Source organism: Protopterus annectens, chromosome 5.part0 (assembly GCF_019279795.1).
Source record: "Protopterus annectens isolate FY-2018-M chromosome 5.part0, PAN1.0, whole genome shotgun sequence".
Lineage (NCBI taxonomy): Eukaryota > Metazoa > Chordata > Ceratodontiformes > Protopteridae > Protopterus > Protopterus annectens.
The window spans coordinates 616,795,250-616,809,423 of NC_056735.1; positions in this window are offsets into that span (position 1 = coordinate 616,795,250).

The following is a 14,174-nucleotide window of genomic DNA, read 5'->3' on the forward strand; positions in this document are numbered from 1 at the left end:
CTTGTTGCAAGTGCCACCTAAGCAGTCACCAGATGCATGTTTTGGGCCATCATGGAGGCATAGGCACATAATGAGCATAACACCAGACATATATGCAGGGTCGTGGATGAGCACAACCCTGGTGTCCATGGTGATATTTGTGAACTCACTGCGGCCACCCGTGAGCATACTGAGGTCATGGATATATGGTGGAGGGAGATCTTGGCATCCTTGACCATGGAATATCTGTGTTTCAGCATTTGGCAGGGGATGGCTAGCAACCACATACAATAGGGCAGCACCACGACCAGCTGAGAGTCTACATGGTCATGCACCATCATGTTCCCATACTGGCAGTACCACCAGTACTACAGAAAGGGGGTGTGCTGTCCATGCCACAATGCAGCAGACCATGGGCACATGGTCCTGGCTGGTCCCAACAGGGATGAGGATCCAGCAGACAGCAGTTACCAACAGGGAGTAGTACTGCATCTGGACTTGGTCCTGTTGGTGCCAATGAGAACTCTGGCAGGCCCAGTTCCCATGGCCATGGCCAGAGATGGTGAATTGTACACCCTGCAATGTATGGCCCACAGCTGTCCAAACTATCCCTAGGTAGGGTGACCACATGGCATGACTGTGTGCATACAAACACACACACATCACCATCAGACAAGTCACCTCCACACACACACACACACACACACACACACACACACACACACACACACACACACACACACACACACACACCTGCACAGCCCATTTAATGAACACTCCACAAACATACATACACATGTTGTCAACTGTATGGCCCAACCTAAGCATCTAGGAAACCCACAGCACACCCTGTGCATATGATGATACCTGTGCCACATCCCTGTCATCCATACCATTGATGCAGGGACATTCTAATATGGTTCTGATGCACAGGGTGAATATAGTACAGTGTAGCAATGTAATAATATGTATGGTGCTGTCTGCTTGCATTTGTTATGGGTACACATACAGGTGTATGTACCTTATTAGCCAGGATGCATTATTGCTGTTAGTACCATTGACTGAATGTAGTCTGACATGCTGTATTCTGTTTGTGTTCCAGGTGTCTGTGTGTCTGCAGGTTGTGGCCCTGCAGACATTCCAAAGAGGGAGTATGGCAGAGTGGGAATACACCAACTGTGTCATAGACAAGGTGCAGCTTTATATGTACATGTACCAGGTGTGTATGCATGCAACAGTGTGTGAGGGACAATGTTGTCAGACTGTGTAACCTTGCATACATACCCCTTGTCACAGACAGGTAGCCTTCAGACATGTCACCTCAGTGTTGTTTAGTACCACAGGCTCATACACACAGAAGAGGTTACAGCAGCACTGTCAGCAGGCACCTCACAAGCTTAGCCATTATATTAACTGCAACAAATTCACCTCTCAACACCTGTTGGCCCTGCCATTGCTTTCCCATACACTCAACTCTGATGCAGTTGATGAGGGCATGTATGATCCTGTGTATAGTAGGTTTGTGGTATGCATTCCTGAATTCACCGGGTGGAACACGAAGACAAAATGGTATATCATTTGCATACACACAGTAAGGGCTGACACAGGGGATGTTCACACAGTAACATAAACACGGTTGGCAATAGACAGATTAGTAAGCCTACATTTCCACCTCAATGTACTATACTACTTCATACACATGACATGCCCCACATAGATTATATGCATAGGACATAACACACCACCTCTTACAATACATAATGTTCTGAATGCCTTCATGGATGGTGAGATAACCCACCAGGAATAGGATGTGGATTCATGCATTGCTCCTACATGCCTGGACAAGTGATAGTGTAGCAGACATCATATCAGCATGATCTTTCAGTCAGGTATGATGCCTGATGCTGGCATGTTTGTCAGTACACTCACTGTGGCTGATTTGGCAACAGTGTCACAAACATGGGCATTGGAAAGGGACACAGACCACATATAGTGTGCAAACATCTGGATATTTCATAGACATCTGTACAGAGGACTGGTATGGTGTGCACAATGGTTTAACATGCTGCATGTGAGGCAGATGCCATTACCACGCTGTATAAAGTAATGCCATCGGGAGGTGGTAAACAGGCATAGATGATTCACAAGTCAAAATGGTATCAGCCAAACAGGATATGATTTTCATCCAAAGACATAGACACACACACACACACACAGACACACACACACACACACACACACACACACACACACACACACACACACACACACACACACACACACACACACACATGTACACACACACACACACACTTGCTAGTACTGAGATTAGAATCCCAACCTATCTAGTTATTTCTACTATACACCGTGGAGCTTACATAATTACACTTAGTTCCAATGTACAGCTAAGTTGAATGACATCAGCAAGCCTAGTAATGTATGGTGATGGGAAGTTTAGAGGGTGGTACACAACTCAAAATGGTATAACACACACAGTATATGACTCTCACACAAACACACAAACAGTTGCCAGTAGTGAGATTAGAACCCCTACCTATCTAATTATTTCTACTATAGTGTTACGCAATTATCAGACATGCCATGGAGCTTACATAATTTTACCTACTCTCAAGGTACTATTAAGGTGAATGACATCAGCAGACCTAGTAAAGTAGGGTGATGAGAAGTTTAGAGGGTGGTACACAACTCAAAAATGGTATAACGCACACTGTATATGACTCTCACACAAACACGCAAACAGTTGCCAGTAGTGAGATTAGAAACACAATCTATCTAGTTATTTCTACTATAGTGTTATGCATTTATTGCATGCACTGCAGAGCTTACTGGGCTGACAATTGGCCAAAGGTGCTGATAACTGCATAGCTGAGGCAAACTGTTACAGGTGCAAGACAGTCTGCCTTCAGTTTTCCCTTAGATCTTGCTGGTTCTTTCTCTCCTGCACTTCAAATAGCCTAATAGCTTTGCACTTCAACAGGTTTATTTATCAATTATTCTAGCACACTTGAGAGCCATCAGCAGTAGTAGTTCCTCATGGAATTAGCTCCAGTACTTAGTGGTTATGACCACCCCACCTGGCATGACTAAAGTGCAATTCTCTGTGCTTTTGCCCATTATCCTGGTGCACCTGGGCATTCTGAGGCACTGTTACAACTGCCTCATGTACACAGACAACCCTCTCCTCCAAACTCCCAACACTCAGACTTGTGAGAGATACCCCTATATCACCGAATTGGAAGATATGCACTCTCCAGCAAAGACTGAACTAGCTGGTCAAGAGGAGAAGGGTCAACACCTGCAACACATCACATGGAATATATACCCCTCCAGAATACCCACTATCACAGCTCCGACATACAAATAATAACCATCCACCCACCTTCACAGAGGCAATCAATAGACATTTACCCAAACAGCGGAGACCACCAAGACAGACAACCACTCAACCACCACAACACAGCACGAACTACAGGACACATATCTCACCTACACAGTGTGCCCCTCAACCTTATCCCCAAAGGCCAACCACCTTGCCTGATACAGTAATTTTAGGTGAATCAATAGTGAGGCACACAGATGTCCCACTCACTAGGTTGAACATGGAGGAGGTAACAGTCAGCTGTCTATCAGGTGCCATAATCCAACACATAACACACCCAGTCAGGTCACTCCACAACAACTACAAGTATCACTCTGTCATTGTCCATGTGTGTGTGAATGACCTGAGATGCACCTCCATGGACTATATGAAAAGAGACATGGTGGAGCTCTCAGATTATGTGGGCCAGGCAGGTATGATAGTAGCTCTGAGCAGTATACTACTGTCACACAGAACTATACCGCAGTACAAACAAGAAATGATTGACTTCAACAGTTGGCTTAAGTGTCTGGTGTCACTCTCATGGAATCCAGTATCTGTCTGCTTGTGATGACATGATCGATCGACTGCAATGGCTTGCTAGAGATGGCCTGCATCTGTCACCCCTGGGTTTCCAGGTACTGGCTAAGTGTCTCACCACCCCTATGGTGCCTTTTTAAAAAGTGTTCCAAATCAAATTACATATGTAACAGCTATACATATATGAATCAGAGGGTCATACTGCTCACCACTAGACATCTACAGCTCAAGATGCAGCCAGTCAAAGCACTCCTCAAAATGGAGAACATTGACATTTGTGCTGTAACGGAGACTTGGTTTACAGCAGCAGACAGCAACCCTGCACTACAGGCTTATAACTCATTCCACACTTGTCAGCCCCAAAACATGAACCACAGCTACAAAGGCAGTGGTGTCTCCATATTAATAATAGATATGCACACATCCAGAATAGTATCACAGCATATGGCATCTGAGATACTTCAGGTACAACTGACATTGGGAAATAGTGCAATCCAGGTTATAGCCTGCTATAGGTCCACATCCATGTCCCTAGACTCTCAATCCACATTCCTCAACACCCTGGAATCTATCAAGGTCCAACCCAACACTCTCATACTAGAAGAGTTCAACTACCCGTCCATCAACTGTGTAAGATACTCAAGCACCAAAACACTGGCCCACCGCTTCCTGGAATTCATCAGTTTCAATGCCCTGGACCAGCTCATTCTGACACCCAGTAGAGGAAGCAACATCCTTGACCTGTGTTGATTACTAACTTATGGGACCATTACTTGACAACAGTAGTCAATCACAACCTGGTCAGATCCAACATAGAGTAATCACCATGGAAATCCACATCTCACCCACACCCCCCGCAAAGGTAGCCACCTTGACAAACTTCTCCAAAGCTGATTTTGGTCTCATAAGAACAGAGGTGGCTACCTTTGCAGAATCCATGCCAATGGAAAATACCTGCATGACTGCCAAATTATACACTAATGCACTGTACAAACATGTACATCAATGCATAGAACTAGCCATACCCAACAGAACCATGGCACTCTCCTTCAAACACTGGAGGCCAATCTGGTGGTCCCCTGCCATTAATAACCTGTACAACAGAAGGAAGAAACTGTTGCAGAAAAAGGTGGAGTCCCAAGAGTGGTGAAACTCCCTTATTAGCCTCAACAACAACTTGAGATCTCACGTGAAATCATCTAGAGTTGCCTATGATGGTAGAACTGTAGCAGATACAGACAACAATCATACGTCCTTTGTTAGTGATATCAAGAACCTCCATGCCAATACACAAAAGTGCTCTGAGTTATTGCACAATGCTACCTCCTATACTAAGCCAACTGATATTCCCAACATTCTTGCCAACACATTAATTTTCAGCTTTACCTCTCTCTCCCCCAGGGGAACAATCAGAATTCCAGAAGAATGCCAGGCACCCAGGATTACTGCCGCCCAGGTTACACCTGCATTGTCCATGGACAAGAATATAGCTTTCATGGGGCCCCAAATTATCCCTGGCTGTGTTCTACATGAACTACAAAGATACTTGGCACCACATCTGTGTGCCCTGTTCAGTCATAGCCTCACCTCAGGCTTTGTCCCTCCCAAATGGCTCACTGCTACATTCATCTCTCTCCATAAAGGTGTGGCAACCACTAACCCTGGGAATTAGTCCAGTAGCCTGATGAGTCTGATGTGTACAGCATGGTGTGCATTATCAGGGACCTGACCAACAAACATATAGGTAATCTCCTAAATCTGGACCCCACACAGTTTGGCTTTGTGTAAGGGAGATCATACCTGCTCAACCTGGTTGACGTCTTTGAGTCAGTCACCAGGGCTGTGTATGACAGCAAGGCTCTGCATACAGCCTACATCAATCTGGCCAAGGCTCTTAGTACCATTCCTCAGTCAGGAATTATGGATGAACCCACCAAACCAGGCATCAACCCCTATATCACTAGGAGGTTGCAAATTGGCTCACAGATAGAACACACAGTGTGAAAGCCGTGAGCTCCAAGTCAGACCGCCAGCCAGTCACAAGTGAAGTCCCACAGGGATCAGTCCTGGGTACTCTCCTGTTCAACATGTACTTCTCAGGAGTCCAGGCTAACATAAGGGAATGCTGGCTGACCATATTCACAGACAATTGTAAGCTGGGAGCCATCATTAACTCCACAAGTGATACAGATATCCTACAGAAAGGTCTCACTGAGACCACTGACAGGTCTGGAAACCATGGTCTGAAGCTTAACACCACAAAATGCATCATCAGCCCCTTTGATAAAATATCATTTCCCACAAAGTACCACATTGATGGGAGCCCACTGAACACTGAAGGTGTTATAAGAGATCTGGGGACACAGGTTGACAGCAACCTGTCTTTTAACCACCAGATTGCCACTGTGGTCAGGAAATCCATCTATGTGGCACATCTCATTATCAAGGGTTTTGCATCCAGGAAGAAGGAGGTCATCATCTCTGTGTACTCTTCCCTCATTAGACCAATCATCAAGTATAATGGCTCATTTTGCATGTACATCACTAGACACCTGCAACAGCTGGAGAGGCCACAGAAGTACCTCACAATGAGGATCCTAGGCATTAAACACATATCCTATACAGACAAACTCAAAATACTCTATCTACTATTCTCTGTCTCATATCACCTACTTAGAGGCGATCTCTGCTTGACTTGCAAAGCCATGTCTGATCCAGTTCTTTTACAAATGCTACATCTAAAGACATCCCAATCTCTCAGCACCACACACTACAGGGACCTCAACCTCATTACAACAATCAACACAACATGCTTGATGTACAGGTTCCTCACCCAGAGACTGCACAAGACCTGGCATAGACTTCCCATACATGTCAAGCAAAGCACCTAGATGACCCTGTTCCAGAAAGATCTTGTTGAGTGGATGGGTAATAGAAAGCTCACCCCAGGGATCACTCCAGTGGATCTACTTGATGGGGTCACTGGGAACTAACATCAGGTGGCACAATGGCAAGGCACTTCTATGGGCTAGGCGTGTAATGGCTCCAGGGCCATTAGCCAAGTACACACCTATGAAACTATAAGGGGAGTGATATCGGCATGATGGATACAGTAGGCCAGTGGTTGGGTAACTTATCAAAATACTTCTTCCTACAAACATACACAGTTACACACACACTTATACACCCACACTTGCCAGATCTGAGAATCCAACCCCTGCCTATCTAGTTATTTGTACTATAGTGTTACGCAGTTATCACACACACTGCAGAGCTTAATGGGCTGACAACTGGCCAAAGGTGCTGATAAGGGAAATTATATCAGCAGGAGTGATAAAGTAGGGCAGTTGGTGGGAGACTTATCGAAATACTTTTTTTACAAACATACACATGCACACACACAGACACACACACACTCATTTGCCAGGTCTGAGATTAGAACTCATCTCCAGCTAGTGATTTGTACTATAGTGTTATGCAGTTATCAGACATGCTACAAAGCTTACTGGGCTAACAACTGGCCAAAGGTACTGATGAGGGGAAGGACATCAGCAGGAGTGATAAAGTATGGCACTGGATGGGAGGCTTATCAGAATACTTCATACAAACACATTCATTTGGCAGATCTGAGATTAGAACCCTTGTCTAGCTAGTAATATGTACTATTGTGTTACACAATTATTATGCATGCTACAGAGCTTACGGGGCTGACAACTGGCCAAAGGTGCTGATAAGGAGAATGGCATCAGCAGCAGTAATAAAGTGAGGCAATGGAAAGTGTTGTGGGTGGGAATGGCCTAAAACTGTTTCACCTGCAAACAGACACACACAACCTCACTCTCACATACACAACTGTCACATACACACACACACACACACACACACACACACACACACACACACACACACACACACACACACACAGGCAGTTGATGTGATATTAAAAACATAACCTCAGTAATTTTACACAATGGGACTCACCTTTTATGCTGGCACATGCAACTGTCTACAACTGGTATGCCACCATCCACAGCAGAACATTACTGTATGCCATTCAGGGTATCCGTATGTGTGACTCACTCTGTCTGTATCCCCCTGTGTCTCTTTCTATATCACTGTCTGTCTCTCAGTTTCCCACATCTATGTGTGTGTATGCTTGACCTTTGTTGTTATCTGTTGCCCATATATATATGTGTGTGTGTGTATCTCACACAACAGATGCTGATGTATCACATATGGTCCACCTACAGCTAGCTATGGGTAATCCTGTCCAATGTGTGTGTGTGTGTGTGTGTGGGGACAGTTGAGGTGTACATAGCTGTCTGTATGCACAGACATGTATACACAATACAGTCATATATTCCAATGTGGGTTCCAACATGTCCTGTAATTCTCTAAGTGTAGGATCATGCCCAGTGTGACCTTCTATAATTAGGGTGGGACTCTGTCCCAGAGATAGGTGTACTCCATTCCAGGGTTTTGTGTGCTACATCCATACCTTTCAGGGTACTTGTTTGGTTTAGCAGACATTTCCTGACATATCTGTAGTTTGAAACTGCAATGCATTGTGTCATTACTTAGTGCCAGACATTCTCAGATCATCAAAGTGCTTTACCAGAAGAATAGTAGTTGTATGATGCATAGACCAATATTATGAGGGCAGCTATGTAAATTCTTGCCCAACAAGGCCATTTGTGTGGTGCGACTACAGCCAGTGTTGTAATGACACACAGCTGTGTAAACAGTCCAGCAACCTGGTGATATACTGGCTAGGGATCTCCTGCTTGTGTGGTATCTTTCTAACCTGAGATGTCATATCCTTTTGTGTGTATACCTCTGACTTGTACATTTTTTGGCAGGTTGTCCACATGTTTGGCTAGAGGTTTCATCCTTTCTACGTAAACTTGTGTTTTTATGGCAAGTTAGTTACATATAATTGAAGTGTGATGTTACAAAATAATACAGACATTACTGTTTACAAATCCATAACCTTCAGACAATTCCCACTACTGCAAACCCCTCAACTCAACTTTTCAGTACGTAAGGGCGATATGTACAATGCACTCCTATCATTGTACCTTTGTTCCACTTTTCTTTCTGCCCTTGTCCAGACATCTTGCTGTCAGAGGTTAGGAGTTATGGGTGTGGGTATAGAGTGCATTCAACTGTGCAGACATGTCCATTATTTGTAAAAGCAAACACAAGAAAAAGGATTTTTGAGAGTGACCACTGGCAACAGTACCACACAACACTTATATTAACAAAAGCAACGGCACCTCTCCTACACATCCTTCAAGATGTCAGTAATATGTGTAGCATATTCCACAAAACACTGTGACTTCCAGGTATGTCAGTGTCAGAGCAGTGGGTGTCACTGACATGCATAACAGTTGGCACTTCAGTTATCTGCACATGGCCCTGTCAAAGGCAGCACTGTACCTAGGGCAGTACAAGACGACTGCCAGGAGAACATGCTGGCCAGATCCAGACAGTATTAACCACACATACACATAGCTCATTGACCCCTGCATATTGTGGACAGGCAACATGTTTTAATGTGTATTGGTACAGCCCTTCCAATGTGTGCTATGCTGCTATTTCCATGCAAACATATATGTTACTGCATTTTGTGGGTATATGGAGGGCACACCTGCCCACTATACACATTTGCACAAACTGTGCTGGTATTTGCTTTACATTTCAGTTCCATTTACCATACTATTATGCCCTATCTTGGGGAATGGAGGCATATCAGTAAAGATCCCAGGTCCAATTGTACTGGCATACATTTGAGTTTCAGACTTCTTACCCAAAATAGCCTTACTGCAACTGCGGGTCGTGCTGTGCTATCACTGTGTGAGTCTGTAGGGGGTTTATTCAACATTGCCGGCATTTGTGTGCCTTTACCATACATTTTTCTGTGGTTTTCTACAGCTGACTTGCTGTGTGGGTGTGAGAGGTGGTTATGGGACCCCCACCCTGACATCAATGCCTGTGACCTATGACTACCCACTTAGTTGTCTCCACAGCTATACTGCAGTGGGATTTGCCACCTTGGGTACTACTGCATAGTGTGCAGAGGCCAGTTTTGGCCAGACATTTCCTGGTGGCCAACATAGCTGTCAGTTGTGTGTTGCTATCCCTGTAGGCCACCCCATTCCCTTGCATGCATGCAGCATTACCATAGATATGCTAGCAGAACATACTATTCTATTCATTTAATGTTAAGAAGACTGAATTATCTTGTGCTTGCAGCAGTTATGAGGACAGTGCTTGAGGGCCGCCTATGTTGGATGCACACAGTACACTGCCTATACATGGTAAGTTAGAAGTAATGTGATGTGTGTGTCGTCCATTTTACCATGTGTGTGAGTCAGAGAGAGGTGTCAGTCCCTGGGGTCCATACAGTGTCAGTGTGTGTGCTATGTGTTGCCTCTTTGCCAAGACCTGAGCATACTGGGCACACATCCATCTGCCTACAGGAGCAGGCTCAGGGGCCTCCTCCTGTGAGTCCCTCTGTACCTGTGGGGACCTTGGCAGTGGTGGTGGGCTGTATGGCCCTTCCACGTGCTGTTCCTGCTGCAGCTGTTTCCACAGGATCATATTATGTAGCATGGCACATACTATGAACATGTGTGTACATGTGGCTGGAGAGTACTGCAAGGCTCCACCAGATACGTCAAGGCAGTGGAACCATGACTTGAGCATCCCAAAGACATGCTCTATAATGATCCAGGCTTGTGCATATGTCTCATTATGGCATTCTTGTATGGGTGTGTGTGCATTTCTGCTGGGTGTTATCATCCACAGCTCCAATGCATAGCCAGCATCCCCCACCAGATGGCCATATGGGATGCCCCCACTGGCAAATGCCTGGTCCAGCTGTGATGAATGCCAGATGGGAGAGTAGTGATAGCTTCCAGGGCTCCCAGCACACACATTCATGATAATACCCTGGGCATTGCACATGACCTGGCAGTTGATGGAGGGGAAGCCCTTGCAGTTTATGTAGACCCTACCCTGTTCACTAGGTGGTGCTTTGATGTGGATGTGCATGCAGTCTTTGGTACCCAGTACCTCCAGGTATTCTGCTGCATTGTGGAAGAGATGCATATTGCTGGTCCTCTACTCATGGGTGTTGGGGAAGTAAATGTGCTTACCGGCATGTGGTAGCATAGCATCCAGGAACTGGTGGAGTACCCCAGATGCAGATACCTGTGAGACCCCCATCATGTCACCAGTAGATCTTTGGAAAGTACCTGTAGCTAGAATTCTTAAGGCTACACATACCTTGGTATCCACTGGGATGGGTTCCCCTCTGTTGGTTCTAGCTCTGAGTTGAGGCCGGCACAGCTCGGTGAGTTGCTGAACTATGTCTCTGTGCACTCTGTAGCACTCTACTATCTCCAGATTGTGTAGCCTCTGGTAAGTTACCCTGGGTTTGAACACTTTTCTCCTCCTCCTCGGTCTGTGGTGGTTGTCAGCATTATCCTCTTCTCTGCCCTCAGCCTCTAGCACATACTGATGGATCAAAGCAATGGCAGCCCCTAACATTTTTCCAGTTAAAATTCCCCCGCATGTATGCACCAATGGTGCAGAGTTTGTAGAAAAAAACAGACTGTAAGTTATTTCCATACTTTATACTGTTGTGCTGCAGATGCTGCCTGTATGATTGGCTTACTATGATACATTCCAGCTGCCACCTATATTACTCATGGCTTTGATTTGGCCACTGTGAGTGTTAGAGGTATTATTGGTAATTTGTGCATGATTGCCTTTATTCTTCTGTTTCCCTTTTTAAATAATTTTTTACTTACATCTCCTCCCACTTCCAGCTATGCAGCCACCTGCCAGCTGTATTATTATGTGCTTTGCCTGGCCCATTGTAATTTGCAAGAGTCCCATATTAGTGATTTATACTTCATTTCTCCTTTATTGTGCTGTTTCCTTTTCTTTATTTTTTACATCTCTTCCCATTTTCAGCTATGCAGCCGCCTGCCAGCTGTATTATTGAGCACTTTCAATGACCCATTGTGTGTTGCAGTATCCCATATTGCTGCTTGTACAGCATTTCCCTTGTTCTATTTCCTTTTTCTTTCCCTATATTCTTCCTGTTTAAGCCCTGGCATGCTGTCCAGACTCATTTAGCTAGTGTAAACAGCAAGATATGGCCCTCCCCTGGGGATGAGCATGCTCCTCAGTTCATAGAATAAGTGTATGCAGCCTCAGACACACCCCCTCACTTAGCTGTGCTTAGCTAAGTACAAATCCGGCCAACAGAGCTCCAATGTGCTTACAGCAAGCATGACACACACCCTTTTCATCTAAGTTGCTCCTCCTGTCTACATGGTGGGTGTTAGAGCACCTACATGGTTAGGTGTAGTGGGAAACTTAGAAGAATTTTGTGATTCAGTATAAGTCCTCTCATTAACATACCCCAATGCCTTACTCATAGTTACTGCACTACATAAGATTTTGATTCTGCTTCCCATTTACTATAATGGCAAAAATGCAGCTTTTACCTAAAATGGACTTTTGTTGCTTTTTTTTTTTTTAATTTTATTTTATTTTATTTTCCTCACCATCCTGTTTGTGTGGCGCTGCCCTATGCTTAAACGTCCGAGATCAGCCAAAAAAAATAAACATTTATTTTTATAAAAATTAAACACTTTCCCATGCTAATGGCCATATATTTGGCCATTGGCATGGACAACCACTTTAATACATGCATTTATTGGAGTTGTCATGGCTCTGTTTTCTTTTTTGCAGAAATGTATTCTGTTAGTAACCGAATACATTTTTGGACCTTACATTGTTCCTGCATGGAGACCTGCCTACTTCCTGGATCACTAAATCAGCTCATTTGCATGGTTTTCACCATCAAATGAGCTGATTAGCATACTGCATGGTTTTCCATGCAGGAACTGTGTAGGGCTGCTCGTGCATGTCAAAATGGCACATTTCTGGATCGCTCGGCGGCCATATTCCATGCAGGAGTAGCTACACTGCTCCTTCCCAGAATAATTTCCTTCATGAATCCTGGAGATAAAGTTATTTACAAAATTATAGCTAGTCATGCTGGCATATGTAACACAGGGTAATTTACAATTATTTACAATTATTTACAAAACTTCAGCCAGTCATGCTAGCAGAGATAACAATATCTAATAGCCTCACAGCATGCAGTGGCTGTCTCCAAACCTAGGTGACCCTGTGATGAAGCTCCTCTCTGTCCCTCCAATGCAGATCATTACAGCGGTGGAGAATCTGCAATCCAGTCTGGTAGTTCTCCATAAGTCATTGATGTTCCCTCATGATCCATTTCCAAATGTTGAGCATTGTGACGTTCCTTGGCCTGGCACTCATAAGATACTCCACTCCAGCATAGACAGTCAACATTTTGGTAGTCTTCTCCAAGGCCCATCTAAGTGTCTGGACACATCAAAGCCTGCTGGAAGTAGCCATTGCAATAATGTCACTACCCCAATGGAAAATGTAGTCAGATCTGAAAATTGTTTGCTGAGTTTCCACTCAGTTTGCAGTTAGAAATGGTCTGATCTGCAAATTCTCAAAATTAGTCTTTAAAAGTGGTACTGTTATTAGATCATTGGAAGGTAACCAGCATTTTTACAGCTGACTAAGTTTGCATATGATTGCAAGCTAGGGGTTATCATCGACTCTACTGCAGACACTAGCATTCTTCAAGAAGGCCTATCTCTGACTAATGGTGCCAAAGATTTGGTCTTAAACACAATGCTAAGAAATGCATAATTGTACCTTTGGGAAGTCAACTATCCTGGTTAATTACCATATTGATAAAACACCCTTAAGAGTCGACCCAATGGTGAGGGATATAGGTATACTCATAGACAGTAAACTTACCTTCGACCACCCCATGGGCATACTGGTAAGGCAATCCTTTTATGTTGTGCATATCATCTAGGTCTAAAGAGGCTATTATCTCGCTGTACTCTGTCCTTATCAGACCAATCATAGAGTGCAAGGCTCTGATCACTGAGTACCTAAACAGGCATATCCAGCAACTGGAATGACCTCAGAGGTTCCTTATAAAAAGAATACAAGGCATAACAAATCTGTCTCATACAGAGGCCTTAAAGCCCTTTCCCTCTACTCAGTCTCCTATAGATTGCTGAGTGTTTTACAAGGCATCCACAAACCCCACACTTATGAATCTCCTGCTTATTTGCAAGTTAAACAATACCAGAAATACAAGGTCTAAGGACCTGGAGTTTGTCTGTAACTTAAACAGAATATG